General features: G+C 47.3%; 1 pseudogene; it reads right to left on the minus strand.

Moving 5' to 3' along the window:
- Positions 1 to 346: 346 nt before the first annotated feature.
- LOC112851300 (interferon lambda-3-like) lies at positions 347 to 6533 on the minus strand (annotated as a pseudogene).
- Positions 6534 to 12864: the final 6331 nt, after the last annotated feature.

Genomic DNA, 12864 nt, shown 5'->3' on the forward strand with positions numbered 1-12864 from the left:
CTTCCGCTACTTGCAGGTGAAAGCGTCCTTAGTGAGCCTGTCCCTCCTCATTCATTCTTTCATGAACTCTCTCTATCACCCTCTCCCCCCTTCCTTTGCTGCCCCCTCCCCACACACACACTCAGAGGGCCACAGTCACTTGTGCAATCGTGCAGTCATTTACGCAGTCACATACAAACAGGATCAATGTCACAAATAGTTTGTTTTCAGACATTTTATGAAAAGCATGAGACAAACATCTTTTGGGGGCTTCATAAACAAATAGGGATCTGGAAGCAATAATCTAGGGGAGATTGTTGGTGTGGCAATAATATCTAAGGGACACGCTACAGGTGGGTCTCAGTGATCAGACACAAGAGTCTTCACTAGTGACACCTTTCAGGTCCTGGATGAGGAGGTAGAAGAGGTTGAACATTACAGAGGCCTCCAGGTAGCTGAGGGACTTCAGTGGGGAGGAAGGGATGGGTCAGTGACTATCATCTGGGCTCCCAGCTGTCCCCAGATACCAGTCACTCCCTGGTCACTCACCTTCTTCGGGCCTCGTGGAGCCGGGAACGCCAGTGGTGGAGGCGGCCTTGGGTCTGGGGGCCTGCTGGGGCAGAGGAGGGTGACATGTGAGGCAGGGCCCAGGACAGAAGGGGACGTTCAGGTGGTCAGAGCGCAGACACGGCCTGGGTGCCCTGAGTGCTCACACAGGCCCGGAGCTCGGAATGGATGTGGCGCAGCATGTGAAGGGGCTGATCCAGGATGTCCCCCTGGGACGCGTCAGCCACGGTCCCCAGGACCTTCAGCCTCAGGGCCAGCTCAGCCTCCAAGGCCACGGGGCGCTCCCACACCTGGGGACAGGAGACAGAGGCAGGTGAGAGAGGACAGGTTGGGAGGGTGAGGAGAGAGGGGCGGTGAGAAGGAGAAGGGCAAGGGGACAGGTGAGGGCAGGGGTGGGCCTGACTGTCCCCTCACCTGCAGCTGTCGCAGCTCCCGGGTCTTGGGGAAGAGGCAGGGGCGGCAGGTCCAGGCCTGTGGGGCGACTGACTCTTTCTGGAGAGCAGAGGCAGAGGTGGACCCCGGCAGGAGCAATGAAAGGGACACTCACAATGGTGTCCTCCCTCTAGGGCCCCGCACCTGGCTGCATTCCTGGCTCCTGAGCCTCTTTCACCAAGAGGAGGAGGAGGCTGCTGCCCTGGGATCTGTTGCCCTGGGGCCTCAGTCTCCCCTTCCGGGTGCCAGCTGCAGCTCTGTCCCCGATGACAATGACAGTGCCTAAATTTCCACGTCCTCCTGGGAGCTCATTCTTGCCTCAGCTCCATGTCACACCATGTGGCCCGGACAGATGGGCCGTCTGGGCTGACATGGCAGAACACAGCCCGAGGTTGTCTGGGGAGCCAGGGGAAGCCCCAGGCTGGGGAAGCTGGGGGGCAGGGCGGGGTCAGGGGAGCCTGGGGAGGGGAAACGGACACGGGAAAGTGATCTCCTGAGCTGGACACTCCTCAGGGCTGGGGCGGCCTCAGCCCCACAGTCAGGGGTTACAGGTGTCTGGGTGGGGTGGGGAGCTCATCTCTGCAGGCTGCCCAAACGTGGACAGGAGACAGGGAGGGGATACCCAGAAAGCATCTCCACGAAGGGGCTGGAGGCTTCTGGAGGGAGGCTGCTTACAGCAGAGGGATGACCCAGGGAGCCACGCAGGGGGAAGAGTCAGTAAGGCAGAGACAGAAGAGGAAAGCTTCGCTTGGGCCCCCCTTCACGTGATACCAATATGAGATGGGAATGAGCGTCTGCTAAGGACTTCAGGTGCGGCTGAGGACGTCAAAGGACCCAACCCATTGTGGGATAAAGGAACTCATTCCTTTATTTCTTTGTTCAGTCATTCAGCCGATCATTGATTCAAGAATGTATTCATGGGGCGCCTGGGTGGCTCAGTGGGTTAAGTGTGGGATCGAGGCTCAACGCAGAGCCTGCTTAGGATTCTCTCTCTCTCTCTCTCTCTCTCTCTCTCTCTCTTCCTCTGACCCTCTTCTTTGCTCCTGCTCTCTCTCTCTCTAAAATAAAAAAAGGGGGGGGGCGCCTGGGTGGTTCAGTCGGTTGAGTGCCTGACTTCCGCTCAGGTCATGATCTCACAGTTCGTGGGTTCGAGTCCCGGGTCGGGCTCTGTGCTGACAGCTCAGAGCCTGGAGGCTGCTTCAGATTCTGTGTCTCCCTCTCTCTCTGCCCCTCCCCCGCTCATGCTCTGTCTCTCAAAAATAGATAAATGTTAAAAAAATTAAAAATAAAATAAGCTAAATTAAAAATAGTCACAGGTTCCAGGGACTGGAAACACCTGGGGGGGCCACTATTCAGTCCACCGCTCGTCTGTTGCGAATGGAGACAACAGACTACAAGTGTTGGCAGAGCTTGTGACTTTATCACCAAAAGAAATCACAGATGTTTTCTTATTATGTTATTTTCCAACAGGCATCTTGCAATATTATTTATGCTCATCTCTACTTTCAAGTTAAAGTAGCTATTAAAGCTGCCACGAGTGGCTTTCTATTTAATGCATTAGTGAAGAAGCACATAAATTACTATATCACGGGTTTAAAAAATATTTTGATAGCCGTGTTACAATAAAAATTGGATTTCTTTGTCCTGTGTCTTTTCCTTTATTTCGAGAAGCTTTGCAAGGCTGTCATGAGGTCCAATGCGTGAAAACGTTTAAGAATGCCTGCCCTCTGCCTGAGTGGCTCAGTTGGTTAAGCATCCGACTCTTTTTTTTTTTTTTTTTGAGTTTATTTGTTTATCTTGAGAGAGAGAAAGCAAGCAGGGGACAGGCAAAGAAAGAGACAGAATCCCAGGAGGCTCTGCACCGCCAGCACAGAACCCGATGCGGGCCTCGAACTTACAAGCTGTGGGATCATGATCTGAGCTGAGTCGGTTGCTTAACCGGCTGAGCCACCCAGGTGTCCTGAGCATCTGATTCTTGATCTCAGCTCAGGTCTTGATCTCAGGGTCATGAGTTCAAGCCCCCTGGGCATGGAGCCTATAGAGGGGGGCAGGGAGTGAAAAACTGGGTCTCTGGAAAACTGGGTAGAGATGTTCTGTCAACTGGACCACGGCCCTCAGGGCTGTAGGGTGGAAGAGAATTATACTTCCGTGGGGTTTTCTCATCCACTGGTTTTGAGAGTCTCTTTGTTACAGCAGCTCACCCTTTATGCAAACTCTTTAGTATGAATTGTCTAGAGTTGTTCTCACTCGTGGGGGCATATCCAGGATTAAGTGGGGCTTGAAGCTTACACCATTCAGGGGCTCCTTTTGAAAAACCGAATGGATGCAGCCACTAGGGAAAACAGTATGGGGGGGGGTGTCCTCAAAAAATTAAAAATAGAACTACCATATGACCCACTAACTGCACTTTGGGTATTTACCCCAAGGATAAGAAGACACTAACTCAAAAGATATACACGCCTCTGTATTTACTGCAGCATCATTTGCAATAACCAAGATATGGAAACAACTTAAGTGTCCATCAATGGATGAATGGATAAAGAAGGTGTGGACTGTATATAACAAGGGAGTATCATTCAGCTACAAAAACGAAGGAAATCTTGCCATTTGTGATAACATGGATGGAGTTTGAGGGCATTGAGCTTAGTGAAACAAGTCGGAGAAAAGCAAACCCCATATGATCTCACTTATATATAGAAGCCATGTATATCTATATCTGTATCTATATCTATATCTATATCTATATCTATATCTATATCTATATCTATATCTATATCATCTATATCTATATCATCTATATCTGTATATCTAGCTTCTATATATAAACAAAAAACAAAAAACTCATAGACACAGAGAACAGACTGATGGTTGCCAGAGGTGGTGAGGGGGATGAAGGTGGCCAAGATGGGTGAAGGTGTTCAAAAGGTACAAACTTCCGGGGTGCCTGGGTGGCTCAGTCAGTCGAGCGTCCGGCTTCGGCTCAGGTCACGATCTCGCGGTTTGCGAGTTTGAGCCCTGAGTGGGGCGCTGTGCTGTCAGCATGGAGCCTGGAGCCTGCTTCAGATTCCGTGTCTCCCTCTCTCTCTGCCCCATCCCCACTCGTGCTCTGTCTCTCTCTCAAAAATAAAGAAACATTAAAAAAAAATTTTTAAAGGCACAAACTTCCAGTTATAAAATAAACAGCTATTGAGGGTGTGATTTACAGTGATTGTAGCTAATAATACTGTATTGAATCTTTGAACATTGCTAAGAGAGTAAGTCTTAAAAGTTCTCATCTCAAGACAGAAAGTTATAAGTATATATGGGGATGAATTGAGGTGATCATTTCATAATGTATACAAATATTGAATCATTAAGTTGGACACCTGAAGTTAATATAATGCTATACATCAATTTTATCTCAATTAAAAAAAAAGGAAACAGAAAGGGAAAATTTTTTTTAACGTTTCTTTATTTTTGAGAGAGAGTGAAAGGGGGAGGGACAGAGAGAGAGGGAAACAGAGAATCCCTAGCAGGCTCCGTGCTGTCAGCGCAGAGCCCAACGTGGGGCTTGAACTCACAAACCCTGAGCCCCTGACCTGAACTGAAATCAACAGTCGGATGCTTAATCAACTGAGCCACCAGGGGAAAAGGTTTTATTTTGCTTATTTTACACAAACGTGTGACCTGGTGAACCTGCGGAGAAGGCCCCACCCCAGACTGGGAAGGGCCAGACAAAGGCAAGGCCCTGAAGCTTGGGCTGTGTTGCGAATAGAGTGCCTGGTGATGCTCCGCCCACATCCCTTCTTCAAGACCAGGAGGCTTAGGGCCGAGCGAGCGGTTGGGAACATAGCTGCTGATGGCTCCCGGCTGCACCCCCCTCCCCCCAGAGGGGAGAGCTGTCAGCTCCAGGGAACTGCCTTGCCTCAAAATTAGTCCCCCTCCCAGGGAACTGGGCGTGGCCAATGGTTGGCTGACATAGAGATACCAAAGCCTGAGTCCCTGGCTTCAATTTGGGACAAGTCTGAGGGGCCATTTCGGCTGCAGAGCTCTCTGTAGGATGGGCTAACGTCTTGTGGAACTGCCTTGCCCCCCACAATCCTGCCTTCCTCATATTCTTATAGGTGCACCTCCCAAGAGCCCTCCCCTAAAAGCCTTCTGTCCAGGGGTCCCTGGGTGGCTCAGTCGGTTGAGCGTCTGACTTCGGCCCAGGTCATGATCCCAGTCTTCGTGGGTTTAAGCCCCGCATCCGGCTCTGTGCTGACAGCTTGGGACCTGGAGCCTGCTTCGGATTCTGTGTCTCTCTCTCTGCCCCTCCCCCGCTCATGGTCTGTCTCTCATAAATATACATTAAAAATTTTTTTAAGATGAGGTCATTAGGTTTGGCCCTAATCCAACACAACTGGTGTGCTTATAAAAAGAGGGAGAAGAGACACAGAGGAAGAAGGCGGCCATGTGACAATGGAGGCCGAGATGGCAGTGACGCACCCCAGGAATGCCAAGGATTGTTGGCAAATGCCGGCAGCTGGAAAAGATGAGGAAATTCTCCTGCACAGGTTTGCAGACGAAAACCTGAATGGCCCTGCTGACACCCTGACTTTGGACTTCCAACCTTCAGAACTGTGAGACCGCACACTTCTGCCATTTTTAAGTCACTCGGTTCGTGGTGCTCTGTTATGAGAGCCCCAGGCAAGTAAAATATTATGTCTATTATTTCTACGTAGAAATACTAGATCATGACGTCCTGCCGGACATGTCTTCCAAACTCCGTGCTCAGCGATACCATGTTGGCAGCCTCTGTATTTACACCATCGAAACTGGAAAATGCTACAAATTAGAGCTTTTCTTCTCTGAGAACCAGTCGGTAAACATTTACGGGAAGCCACTACCCATGGCCGTTACCTTGGTTAACAGGGCACTGGTTACAGGTGACAACTCAGACCTTTTGATGATCGTGGAACACAGAATCTGAATGAATATCGATGCCATTCTGGCCCTTCCGTTCGAGTGGGGGGCATATGGAGGCAGGTGATACATGGCATCCTGACCCAGGTCTCCCTCACAGAGCTGTTACAATGGGGAAGGGCTTCTTATAATAGAAATATCTGCAGGTGGCCCCTTCCCATCCTGATCATCATAACTAAGAAACAATCATCACACCCCCCGAGGGCATGGCAGAGATCAGTGCCCTCAGACACGAAGAAGGCAAGAGTGGTGATCCCATCATACCCTCATTTAGTTCACTTGCCTGCTCCCTTTGAAGCCCGTCTGGATCATCGTGGATGACAGTGGATGTGCACGTTCAATCAGGCAGTAGCCCAAACTGCAGCTGCTGTGCTGGACAGGGTATCTTTGCCAGCGAGAATGAACACAGCCTCACGGTGTGATATGTGGCCATTGCCCTGACAAATGCAGTCTTTCTGTCCCTTATGGAAAGGAGAATCAGAAGCCGGTCGCATTTACTCAGGATGGCCAAGATGCATACTTAATCTGGCCCCAGGGATATGTTAGCCCATCCTGTCCTCTGCCATAACATTAACTGCAAGGACCTAGACCATCTGGACACGGAACGTCATGTTGGCCCACTCTTTGACAGCGACATGCTAATCAGATTGTAAGAGGGAGAAGTGACAAGTATGTGGAAGATATCCTCCCAGGGGTAGGAGGGAAACTCTTCAAAGGTCTGGGCACCTGCTCCATGAGTCAAGTCTTTAGGGGTCCAGTGGCGCAGGGTATGTCAGGATGCCCACTTCAAAATAAACTATTGCAACTCACACCTCTTCCTGCTAAGAAAAAGGCCCAATGCCAGTTAGGCATGTTTGGACTCAGCAGACAGCATATGGGAATAATGCTCCAAGCCATAAATGTGAAACAGCGTCAGCTTTGAGTGGGGTGCAGAGAAGAAAAGCACTCTGCAGCAGGTCCAGACTGTGATGTGAGTCCTCTCTGTCACTTGAAGCATATGATCCAACACACCCTATGGAACTTGAGGTATCTGTGGTAAGAAAAGACCACTTGTGGCATTTACACAAAACCTCAATGGGAAAATCACAATGGAGCCCACTAGGGTTCTGGAGCAAGGTCAGGGCATCTACAACAAAGTACACTCCATTCATAAAGCAGTGCCTGGCGTGCTGCTGGGTCACAGTGGACAGGAAGTTCAATGTCTCGAGACATCAAATGACCAATTATGAGCTGTCTGACCCACCAAATCATAAGGCTAGGTGATCTAAGCAGCCATTCATCGTAAGATCTAAGATCTAAGATGAGACACAGGCAGGGCCAGAGGACAAGTCTGCTTCATGAACAAGTGGCCCAAGCTTCCATGTCATCTATTGCTGTTATATGGCTGCCTATTCCTCTGTTCACATGTATGGCCACACGGCAGGGGGTTCTTTGTGACTGGCCCATAAGAATGAAAGAGGCTAAGTTTGGCCCATGGATGGATTGGCTCAGTACTTGGGTCTAAGATGAAAATAGACTTATGTCTCATGACAGCCCATTCAAGGGTGACCCCGAAAGACAGCTTTGAGAGGAAACCTTGTCAATAGGCAGAGCTCCAGGTGGTAAAGCTGATCATCCAGTATGTGGAAACAGAAGTAGCCCAAGGTGACTATGCAAGAATTTATAAGCACTAGAAAATGGCCCTGACGCTTGGTCAGCAGCTTGAAATTAGCCTGAAAAAGACGAGATGACCTCAGATGGGGACATTTGGGATAGAGGTATATGGATGGACCCAGGGGAATGGACACACAGCGTATTTTGGTTTTGCATGTCAACGCCACCGGAAAGCATCTACTACAGAAGTGACACTAATCAACCAAGGGGAAGTAATGATTTGGCCAGCTGACATCAGCCGCCTCCGTCATCAGCCTCCCCAGATCTGCTACCGTGCGCACATGAATGGGGGAGCCATGGTGGCAAGATGAAGACCATGGATGGGGCCCAACAGCCTGAGCTGCTGCTCACAAAAACTCATCCGGATAATGCCACTGCTGAATGTCAAGCCTGCTAGCCAGAAGCACCGTGAACTAAGAAGACCAACCTGCCACTGGGTGATAAGTTGATGACATTGGATCCCTTCCACCCTGAATAAGACGCTAATTCATCCTGATCGGGATAACCCAGCCAAGGGTTTGCCTCTCCTTACCTCAAGGCCTCAGCAAGAACTACCATCTGAGGGATGTCAGAACTCAGATCCACCAACATAGGATCCTGCATAACACCACCATGAATCAAAAAGACTTCATAACAAAGGAAGCCCAGCAGTAGGCATGCAACCATGGGATCCACTGGTCCCATTTCATACCTCACTACCCAGAAGATTTGGCCTAATAAAGCTGTGAAATAGCCTCTTAAAGATGTAACTGAGGCTTCCGCCTGCAATGGAAATTCTGCAATGGAAATTACTGAGTATGCAGCATATACCACAAATCAACCATCACCATATGGTATTGGGCCCCCAGCGAGTAGAAAAAATGAGTCCGGGAACCAAAGAGCGAATGCAAAAATGGCATTGCTTACCATCATTTCCACTGACCCACCTTAGAAAGTCATGCTTCCTACCAGAAAAATTTAGGTTCTGCAGAATGAGAGATCCTGGTTCCCAGTCAAGGGTGTCTTCCACCTGAAACTCAGCAAGAATCCCATTGAACCTTAAGTTCTGATTGTTACCCAGCCACTGCTCTTCTGCGAAGACACCAATGAGCAACATTTTGGCAGGGGAAATTGACCCTGTTGTACAGTGGAGATGGGGAAGCATATGTTTAGCACTCAAGTGATCCACTGGATCTTCAGTTCAGTTAATCTGTTGGCCAGCTTTGATGGGGAAAAAAATGCATAGGTAGACTGCAGCCATAGATTGAGAAGGTCATGGTAGCAAGGGCCTCACACCACTCTGGGATAAGGGTCTGGGTTACCCATCCAAGCCAGTATAAGTTCTAGTTGAAGATGAAGGGAATCTACAATGTATGGTGCAGGAGGGAATAATAAGTATCAGTAACTTGCTTGTGACCAGCTGCAGAAGCAGGATGTAGATCATCCTACTAAACCTTCTTTCTCAAGTTCCTCCAGAAGACTGGACCAGCCAGAATCTTGGAAAAACTGTTCCCAGATGGGACAAGGTGAGTATATGGAGCAAGCGGCTCGACTAAGACAAGGGGTGGACTGTAGTGGACACTGTGGTGGTCAGAGCCAAGCTGCCGACAGTGCACAACCAGGTCCCTCCATGGAAATTTCCATCATCCACTGGAAACCAGCTGGGACTATGTTTATACTCCAGTTCTTGGGGGGGGTTGTCCCACAACCACTAACTGACTGATATAGAAACAGAAAGGCCTGAACTCCTTGTGTCAATTTGGAACAATTCCAAAGGGCCTTCCCAGCTCCAGAGCTCCCTGTAGGACCTCGTTTTCAAGTGTATGGTGGTTTAGCTTCCCCCTCTACCCAGTCCTGCTCTGCACACTCCCTTGTATGTCTATCTCCTAAGAATCCTCCCCAGTAAAGCTTGGGCTAGGAGGCTCTCATCTCATAATCTGTTTCCAGGAAACCCAACCAAAGGTGAACTTTGTTAGCTTTATGGCAAATCTGGTTCAGCCCCCTGGAATCTCCCCTTCCATTTCTTTTCTCCTGGTCTCTCCCTTCTTTCTGTCCTCCACATTATCACCAGCCTGGAAGTGGCCTTTGTGGGAATGGTTGAATATCAGAAACTTCTTGATGAGGTAAGAACAGAGCCACCTTGCCTAGTAAACCACAAAAATCATAAAGCAAAAATGTTTGTAACTATAAAACTACCATTAGTACATGAATGATGTAAATGAAATATAAAAGTGGTAGCTTTATTTATTTTACCAATTTTTCATCAAGAAAGCAAGGAAAACAAAAAACTATGAGCATTTGTTACTTTTGAAAATGCTATTTTAAACTAACCTCTGTCTTTTTATTTCCATATGGCATCTCTCTCCTCCTCTACTTCATTGACCCCCATCTGTGTTCCTGTCTACCCTCATTCATAATTTCAGGGAGAGTCTGTACAGGGGTGTAAAGAAAACCACTGGGTTCTGTCGTGCAATAATGTTGAAGAACCAGAAATAAGGATGGTCTCAGTAAAAAAAGTTTTACTTTTCACATTTACTTTTGTTGCCCATTTTCTTTTAGAGTCCATATATTATAGTGGTTAAGAGCATGGAATCTGTCAACAATAATTTGTTTTGGGGTGCCTGGGTGGTTCAGATGATTAAGTGTCCGACTCTTGGTTTCGGCTGAGGTAATGATCTCACAGTTTCATGAGTTTGAGCCCTGTGTTGGGCTCTGTACTGACAGTGTGGAGCCTGCTTGGGATTCTGTCTCCCTTTCTCTCTGCCCTCTCCCAGTCACACTGTCTCTGTCTCTCTCTCAAAAAAAAAAAAAAAACCCACAATAATTTGTTTCAAATCCTAACTTATTAGCTGTGTAACATTGAGTGGGAAATTTACCTCTCTGTTCCTCACTATTCCTGGCCTCAAAATGTATGTGGATAATAGTACCTACAACATAGGATTATTGTATGAATTTAAGGACTTCACCTTGGGATAGTGCTTAGAATATGACCAGATCCATTGTGACCTGTCACCAACTTCTTGCTATTGTTATAAAACAGAATGGTTCTCTTTTTTCTATTATTATATTTCATGTCAATTTTTGCCAATATTGACAAGGAAAGAACATGCAGTGTGTGTGTGTGTGTGTGTGTGTGTGTGTGTGTGTGTGTGTGTGTTGGTAAAGTTGGACCATTCTCCTGCATGGCTTTGGGCAGGGAGAAATCACACAGATTCAGGACCACGGAGAGTGGTACTAATTGGTCTTCTATCCCCTAATACTAGTGTTAGACAAAACCTCTGGAGGTGTGCCAATTTTTTTACTCTCCAGGGCACTGGAAGCCATGGACCCTGGGCAGACATTCACATTCATTCACACAGCATCGTACACACTTAGAGTATTGCGTGGAGGGAAATTGTGTCTATTGTGGTCAAACTGTATTTTCCAGCAATCTCTATTATATGCTCTGCTGCAGTGTGGCACTTCCACTCCACCATCAAGACTGAGTTTTACTTTTCACCAGTCCCTCAAATCTGGGCAGGGCCCGAGACTGCTGGGACCAATAGAATTTAGTGTCATTTCTGGACATGGCCCTTAACTGGCCTCTAGCATTCACATCTTGTCCTTTAAACACCGTTTGGAGGTCAGCCAACCCCATTGTAAGAAGTTCAACAGCCCAGGGAGTGCAGTGCTGGGAGAAGTCTGAATCGCATGGAGAAGCCACTTACAGGTGCTCTGGTAACTCTCCCTGCCGAGCTCACAGCCAGCCATATGAGTGAGCCATCAATGGCATCCAGCCCAGTCAAAACTTCAGATCAATCAAATCCCAGCTGACATGTGGTCTGCAACCACAGGAGAGACCCTGAGTGGAATCACTCACTTGAGAGGGAACCAGAGAGGGAGAAGGATAGGACAAGGACAGGTGAGAAGGCCCCGACTACCTTCCCCACACACAGCAATTACCAATTCTGGACCAAAAAAAAAAATTTTTTTTTAAATAACTATTTACAAGCACTGGAGAGAAACTAGAGGCAGGCAGAAACTTGGAGAGGATTCAACCTTTTAAAGACAAGAAGGCACTGTATGAGATCTAAGTTTACATGGCTTTTCCCCTAGAGACGCATCTCTGTCTGTGCGGGAAGAGGCAGCTAGAACTCAAGCAGAAAATCGTAATCATTCATTTGAGATGTCAGATGCCAGAGTTTGGGGCTTCCAGAGCAGGTAGAAATTGAGAGAAGAAATCTCAATATGGAGGGAGCTCCAGAAAGAAAGGACCTCGGTCTATATATAACTTACCCTGAATTGTCAATGTGCTGAAAGAAAAAAAGGCTGTCAACACAGAATTCTATAGCCACTGAAAATACCCTGGGAAACTGAAGGCAAAATAAAATGACTGTTCTCATTCTTGTCGTTCGGCAAGAAAGGAGAAAGGAGAAAGAGACGGGCATTGCCATTTCCTTCAAAGGAATGACTCATGAGGTGCTCAGATCACTTTCACTCACATGCATTGGGCAATACCCGCTGCTGTAGTTGCAGGGAAGGCTGGAAAATGTCTTTAGTAGAGCGCTCTTGGATCCACTTAAAACTTAGTTTGTCTCAGTAAAGGGAGAAAGAGAGAATAAGTATAGATACAGTTAGCTCTAATCTTTGCCACTTCTGGTTTTTTTGTTTAGTTGGGTTTTTTGGTCCGTTATGTGATTGTGTGATGGCTGGATCTGTGGCAGCCATTTTATGATCATGATGAGAGACAGTACTGATACACTGAGGAAGGAGGAGCAACCGGGTGGAGTCTAGAACCAGTAAGACATCATGCCCTCTAGACCAGCACTGTTCAATATAAGTATTATGTGAGACACATATGTAATTTTAAATTTCCTAGTAGCCACATTTAAAAAGTAAAAAGAAATATATGAAATAACATGTGACCAATAGATATATGAAAGAAAAAGAAAATAATAGAAATATTCATTAAATATCATATATTTAAATATATCATATCTGCAAATATATTTATAATATTAAAAATATATAATTTCAACAGATAATCTGTGTAAAAAATTGTTTTAAGTTTATTTATTTGAGAGAGATAGAGCATGCACATGAGTGGGGGAGGAGCAGAGAAAGAGGGAGAAAGAGAATCCCAAGCAGGTTCCTTGCTGTCAGCACAGCACCTGATGCAGGGCTCGATCTCATGAACAGTGAAATCACGACCCGAACCAAAAGCAAGAGTCAATCGCTTAACTGCCTGAGCCACCCAGGTGCCTCCAGTGTAAAAGTTGTTAAGATTTTAGCCTTTTACGCTGAGCCAAAATTCTGTACGTACATCTATCT

This window comes from Puma concolor, chromosome E2, assembly GCF_028749965.1.
Source record: "Puma concolor isolate L17-30 chromosome E2, mPumCon1.1.hap2, whole genome shotgun sequence".
NCBI classification, from domain to species: Eukaryota; Metazoa; Chordata; class Mammalia; order Carnivora; family Felidae; genus Puma; species Puma concolor.